Source organism: Megascapheus bottae, chromosome 26 (assembly GCF_031878675.1).
Source record: "Megascapheus bottae isolate mThoBot1 chromosome 26, mThoBot2.hap1, whole genome shotgun sequence".
NCBI classification, from domain to species: Eukaryota; Metazoa; Chordata; class Mammalia; order Rodentia; family Geomyidae; genus Megascapheus; species Megascapheus bottae.
The window spans coordinates 17,511,120-17,518,485 of record NC_143534.1 but is presented as its reverse complement, the minus strand read 5'-3'; the positions used below and the strand labels follow the sequence as shown (position 1 = coordinate 17,518,485).

The following is a 7,366-nucleotide window of genomic DNA, read 5'->3' as shown; positions in this document are numbered from 1 at the left end:
TTCTAGGCATGGAGAACTGTTGCTGTAGTTCGCTCTGTGGTCGGTAGGTGGCAGTCTTTACTTGGATTGGGACAGGTGGTTCTGGGAATCTATGTATACCTGTGGCTCTCGGCCAAATTGATTCCACTGCTGACTAGGTCAGAGTTTGCAGTTTTTGCAGGTGTTTGGCCTGTTCCCTGCTCTCAACCCAACCAGTGGCATCACAGTGGGCTGTGGGATGGGTCTGCGCGCTTCAGTCTCAGCGCGCTGGGCAGATGGTTGGTTTTCTTGTGCTGTTTCGAGGGGCGGGCCCCTCGCTAAGAGTCTGGAGTTTGGGGGTTTTCAGGAGCTGTCAGCTGGACCAGCTGGTTTCTGCTCTGTTCCCAGGGGCGGGGCTCAGCCCGGATGTGGGCTCCAAGGGTGGAGCCACGCCTTTCTGATTCTCAGAAGGTGAGCTGGGCGACTGGTCTACCCTTCAGTTCCCTGCTGTGTTTCTGCGCTTTGGCCAGGAGTCTGTGACTATGGGGAGCCCCTTGGTGCTGTCTTGCTGGGGATTCCCAGCTGGAGGGTGCCCGGCTCAAGATTTGAGTGGGACAGTTGCTTCTCGACTCCCGCACACCCCACCCGCTTTTGGAAGGCAGGGTCTCAGTGTCCCCCACTCTCCAGACCTAGTGGCCTGGGAGAGGAACCTATTCGGCGGGTGGTAGCAGGGACACCTCCACCCCTTTGGTGGGGTATTGGGTTTTAGCACCCACCCACCTGTCAGTCTCCAGTCCCAGGCCTGGGGGAGGAGGCTGTTGGGAGAGTGGGGGCTGGGACACCTCTGCCTCCCTTGGTGGGGTGCTGGGTCTTAGCACCTGCCTGCCTGTCAGTCTCCAGTCAATGGCCTGGGGGAGGAGGCTTTTGAGGGAAGGGACAGGATTCTAAATTCCTTGCCTCCCTGCACTTGCCAGTCTTTCTCAGGCAGGGTGGAGGGGTCTGAGTTAAGTTCTATAGCTCGCACCGGCTCTGCTTTCCCAATGGGTTTGGGCTATCTACTGGGCTACTCACTCCTCTGCCTTTGGCTGTGGGCTGCTCCACAGTGTTGGAGAATCAATCAGTCCCCTCAGATCTCAGCTGCCGCCTGTGTTCGGCATCTGTGTTCCTTTGCTTGCTGGCCGGGTCTATGCTGGTTTCTGCTGTGATTGGGGCTGCCTGGCCCGGCGCCCTCCCCCATGGCTTTTCTGGCTAGGGGTGGGGGAGGGGTCCTCACATTTTGAATTCTTTGAGAAAGTTGGATGTAAGCTTTATCTGGATTTCTTTTCTGATTTGAGTGCTCCTAACGTTGCTTTTTGAGTTTGTTGTTGTGGATTTCTTAAGGTAGTTGGCTCATGGGATTCCCTGGTTCTCTCTTTTTGTGGGAGAGAGCTAGGCAGCATCTCTATTGTCTTGGCGCCATCTTCCTCTACTGCAAGACATTTTTCTTGAGAAAATATTGCTTTGTAATATGTGCTGGTTTGGGATTAGACTGTCCATATATCCTAACCTTTTTGAGCCTCTATTTTAAGTAAACAGTGATAATTCTATGATGTAAAACTGTTTGTACATGGTGTTATAAATGTTAGTAATGCTCTACAACATTTTGTGTGCATGAAAGAAGTACTTATTCATAATTGTTTAGTCATATTAATTTTCTGTACTGTAAGTTTCATGAGGTCAGAAACCCCATCAGTGTGTTTATAGTGTCATATCAGTACCTCTAAAAGAGATATGCAACAAATATTATTTATCGATTATCTAAATCTAAATTCAATCTCATTCTACAATCTATGTTTCCATGCATTATTTTCACATGTTCTTCCTTTGGAAGAACATACTTTTATCCACTTTGGTCATCTGATATAGCCTCAGTCCTTCAAATTATCAGGTTGTACCTTTGGGACCTCTTAGTAGTCTAATTCCCACTATAGACAAATTGTTTTCTTCTATGTTCTACTGTTGTATATTGTACATATATTTTAACACTTCTGTTAATTATAACTTCATTTACTAGATATATTCTCTTTTACATTTTTTGTGCATACAAGTATATATGTACATTTATAAATGTATAGTTTTTATTTACAGTTATAGAAAATATTTATTATTCTGAGAAATTCTGAGAAAACTGAGGCTTAGAAATTTTACAAAACTAATATAGGTTAAAGAAATAAACATTTGGCTGGGATTTGGCCTAGTGGTAAAGTGCTTGCCTAGTGTGCATGAAAACCCAGGTTTGATTCTTCAGTACCATATATACAGGAAAAGCCAGAAATGGTGCTGTGGTTCAAGTGGTAGAGCTCTATCAAGCCCAAGGACAGCACTCAGGCCCTGAGATCAAGCCCCAGAACTGATCAGTTGCTGCTGCAAGATTTTAGTGGGGCAAGGTTGTTTATCTAATTATTAATCTCATAGATAAGGCTGGTCTTGTTGCTTAAATCCATGTCTTGTATCAGAATGATTTTTATCATTATCTCATGCCCATATAAAGGGTTTAAGTGATATTTGCCCTTGTTTGCCAGATATTGTCACCCTGATTCAAGACCAAAAAATTCCAGGTAGAGTCTATTTACTCATGAAAGTCTTAGTATTGTGAGAACATACTTGGATATTTAGATTCTGGATCTAATTTTATTTTATGTTTTACTTTAACTCATTGAAAATAGTTCAATTAAAAATGAATACAGGTTCAATTAAAATTAGCAGTTGAAATTCTTATTAAAGAACTCTATTACCATACACACTGAAATCAACTGTTATCTTTAGAATCAAAAATTGCACACATCATGACTTAGTTATGTGTTTCAGTTTCTATTGTTTTTCATTTGTAAGAGATGCATTTTATATAAAGAGTATAAAGGATTTAGAGTAGGTGGCTCTACAAATTGTCGAGTGTTCTTGTCATTCAGGTACATTTGAGTGAATGAACACAAAGTACTTTAAAAAACTGCACTGTCTTCCTTTTTTGACATAGTGTGTTCCACAAATAATATTTAACTGAAGTTATATAAATCTCACTCCATGATTGAACTACCAAATTAAAACTGAAGTTATGTTCTTGAAATAAACTTTTTCATTTTATATAAATGGATAACTGAAAAACATATCTAGCCACAAAATGTGCACAAGAATAGGAAAGGGAAGGTGGACCCTGGGAGTTCATGTCTGTAATTTTAGCTACAAGAGACTGGGATCTGAGATTCACAGTTTGAAGGAAGTTCAGGAAGGAAAGTCCAAGAGAAACCTGATTTCAGTTAACCATCAAAAGGCTGGATGTGGAGCTGTTGCTCAAATGGTAGAGCAGTGGCTTTGAACAAAAGAGCTTCAGGGCAACTCTCAGGCCCTGACACCAATCCCCAGGACCAATAGCTTTAAATAAATGAATAAATAGAATAAGAAAGAAATGCAGGCTCATCCTCCTGAAGGGGCCTTGCGTATAGATCTCAAATCTTTTCCCATAGCCACTTCCCTGGTGTTGCCCAGCAACTCCTCACACAGCTGCTTTATGGAATCACACTGCTGACTGCCACACCCTTTGACCACCTGGACCCCAGAGTTTCATAATGTGGAACACATTTCTGCAGTGGTTCTAACCACAGGGTGTGTGTTAGGACTGCAGAAGGAGCATTGATGGTTTGTATTGACTTTTGAGACTCAGCCTAGTCCTGGCAGCAGCCAGACCAGCCTTGGAGCAATGGAGGAGCCTAAGGCTAACATTCAGCCATACGTTTGGCTTATTTGGACAGAAATCTTCAGGATTGTGAAAACAAGACCTGAAAAACTGATTTTAGATTTAAATCCCTACAGTTTTCTATGGGAACTCGTGGGGTGTGTGGCTATTGTAATCTTGATCATTCCATTAATCTTCTGGGTAAGCTTTCAGTCAGTCAGGGGTTGGATTTACCTGAAAAGACAAAAACAGCTTGCCCAAACATATTCGGGAACAATTGAAGAAACCTGCAAACTACCTTCAGAAGGTAGCCTTGTTCAAGAAGAGCATGAAGGCTTCAAGTCATCAGTAAAGGATGCCAGTTTTGAGAAAGGCTCCTCAGAGTTAGAGAATTTGGAGGCAGCATGTGATTTGCTGGCCAGGTCCAGCTCTGAACTTGAAGAGCTAGTCTTTCTAGAAAAGACTCTAGAAGAAGTCAGAAGGAAGAATTCTGAGCAGGATGCAATGTTGAGCAGCTAGAAGACATGTCAAAAAGCCTCAGGTCAGAAGTAGATGAGGCCCAAGAGAACCTCACTGTGTTGTGGATGAATAATGCACAACTACAGGACTCCCTCACAGATACTTTGGATGAGAATGCCCAGCTGCAGCAAAGTCTACAAGACCTTTCCCAGCAAGCTGAAATCCTGAGACAACAGGTGAGTGAGCTTGGTAAAGAGAGAGTAGCAGTTGAAAACTGCCAAGTCCATGCAGAACAAGTTCTGAATGATAAAGAGAATGAAGTCAGGGCTCTTACTGAAAAGTTGGTAAAGATGAATGATTGGGATGCTGTGCTAGAAGCAGACATGTTAGAGGATGGTGCCTTGAAGCTGAAGAGTGAAGTAGAACTTGGTGCCTCTTTAGCTATTCAGCGCAACTTTGAAGCTTTGCAGAAACTAGTATATGCCGGCAATTTAAGTGCTTCCTTACAAACCTTAGAAAGGGAAAGAAATCAAATTTACACTCAGCTGCGTGAAATTGATACGACAAAGGAAAAGCTTCTTGAACATGTTAAATATCTCCAGATTGAAAAAGAATCTTTACAGAGTACAATTGATGATTTAGAAAGAGAGATGCCATTGCTTCAGCAGAGATCTAAAACCATGGCTGAAGTATATCAAGAGAAAGTACCAGAACTTTATAGGAAATTGGTGTTTGAGGAACAGAAATGGCTAGAAGTAGAGGAGAAAATTTCCAAAGCAGATGAAAAGCTGTGTTATGTAACTGTTGAGCTGGACATCTATAGAGAAGTAGCTGGAAAGGTTGAAGAGAAAATGAAGAAATGTGCTCTTCATTATCAAAATGAAATCATGTCTTACGAGAAAAAAGTAAGTGTCACACGGTTGGCATCTGAGGCAGCTGAAAAAAATCTCAGCTACTTTAGAAGCGTAAATGCCTGCAAGAGACAAAAATTAGCTAGACTGAAGTTGGAACATGAACTTTCAGGAAATGGTCCTGATATGTTTGACATCCCAAGTACCACATTTGGCAGACGACATTTCTCTAATGATCCCATTGCAGTAGGGCCACTTCCATGCAAGAGGATGGATTGTCTGAATACTACAATTTTTGGGGGGGGTCCAATCAGACCCCCATTTCCATGGTCACATGACAGAGGAAGAATCTTAAGAGTTGACAGTGTCCCAAGCTATCAGGTGAAGAAATACATAGCAGGCTCAAGGTATGACCCACCTGCCGCCTGCCCAGCCACCTTCTGATCCCAAGTCCCTATCTGATGTGTGCAAAGGAGAGCAAGAAATGTTGTCTCCTCCATCAGGTCACCTATATCCTGACCGAGCTCTACCTCTGCACAGTCAAAGTAGACTTTACTCTGATTCTGCTAAACTGCCTGAACCCGAAGTTCTTAGACATTTGAATATTCCTTCTTTGTATAAAATGAATGCATCTGTCTCTTCAGAAATGGAATCCAGAAGAAAAGATGCCAAAAGTCATCTTGTTTAATACTAATGTGTCTGATTTAATTCTACATGTTGAGAGAGAAGCATAGGTCCTGTTCCTGGTCCTCCTAGAGGTTTACCAGGAACAGTGGACCTCAGGAGCCAGTGTGTGGGGAGGGGCCACCTCGTCCTCCAACCCCACAAAGCACCAGGTGTGGACTTAGTCCGGATTATTTTTCATCAGGGGACTTTTATGGACCATCACATCCTCAGTTACCTGTGAAAAGTGTCAATTTCCACATGGATTTTGATCATTTCGTTTCACCAAGAACTGGTTTACCAAATCAAGTCTTACCAATGGATACAATGAGGAAGTCAGTGAGAATGGGCCCTCCTGGTCCCCTGTCTCATCCGCGTTGTCCATATTTTTGTCCACCAAGGAGCTTTGACCAATGTTTTCTCTGAGAAACGAGTATCACCAATGGCTTTTCTTCATTCAGTACCCCCAAGACATGAATTTCCTTTCCCATTTCCCCTATTCTCCAATTAGTAGTGCATTCAAATAAAGATGCTACTGCTTTCTAGAAAAACAGAATGTTGATAATGTTTTTCATCTGTTTTCAATGTGATTTTTAATCTTGTTTTCTTTTTAAACAGATGTTATTCAAGGGATTCTATTCTTTCTTCTAATTCATTTTTGTTTTTGTTTTAGTCACTTGTGGGGCTTTACCCAGGGCCTAAAGCTGTTTTGCCTTAGGTTTGCACTATACCATTTGAAGTACTGCTCTACTTTTTCCTGGTGATTAAATGTAGATGAGAATCTCATGGACTTTCCTGCCTGGGATGGCTTAGATCTAAGATCCTCAGTTCTCATCCTCCTAAATAATAGGATTACATGTGTGAACTACCAGCTCCTGAGTGAAATGGAATATTAATGAAAATCTTCTATGTATAGTATTTTTCAAATTGATTACTGAAATATGAATATGATTTCCATTTTATTGTATTAAGGTGGTATATTTTCTATGGATAACAATCTGCAAATTTATATTTAAATATGAATATATTTCCAGTTAATATTACTTAGGCTGTATATTGTCATATATTATGGTAGTGTAGATTACATGTGTCTATATTATCTATTATTACCTAAACAATAACTGGAATTTTATCCATATAATCTTTTTTTTTGGCCAGTCCTGGGCCTCAAACTCAGTGCCTGCACACTGTCCTTGGGCTTTCTCAAGACTAGAGCTCTACCACTTGATCCACAGCACCACCTCCAGCTTTTTTCTATGTATGTGGTATCAAGGAATTGAATCCGGGTCTTCGTGAATGCTAGGGAAGCACTCAACCAGTAAGCCAAACTCCCCACCCCCACACATATAATCTTGAAATTTAATATTTTAAATATGATATATAGATGGGTTAAAGTTATGTAAGTAATGCATTGTGTACATTTCTTGTCCAACATTGTCATTCCCTCCCTCATTTCTTCTCCCACTTTCCCTCCCCCACAGCTTTCCCCATCCTAAATTGTAAAGTTCATTTCCAACATGGTGTCTTGTGAGTATCACTGTTTCATTGATTCACCCTTTGCCCTTTGTTTCATTATTTTGTTATTCTCCTGTCTGTAGCAAATTGGATAAATGTATATGCAATATACAGGGTACCTAAATCAAAAACAGCAACAGGAGGGCATAAAAGGGAAAAATAAAAAGAAATAATTTCACGTAGTACATTAAAAGTAACAACAACAACATAA

At 41.4% G+C, this 7,366-nt stretch overlaps 1 pseudogene; it reads left to right on the top strand.

The window, feature by feature from the left end:
* The first annotated feature begins 4,185 nt into the window (after nt 1-4,185).
* LOC150046014 (melanoma inhibitory activity protein 2 pseudogene) lies at nt 4,186-6,151 on the top strand (annotated as a pseudogene).
* The last annotated feature ends 1,215 nt before the right edge of the window (nt 6,152-7,366 follow it).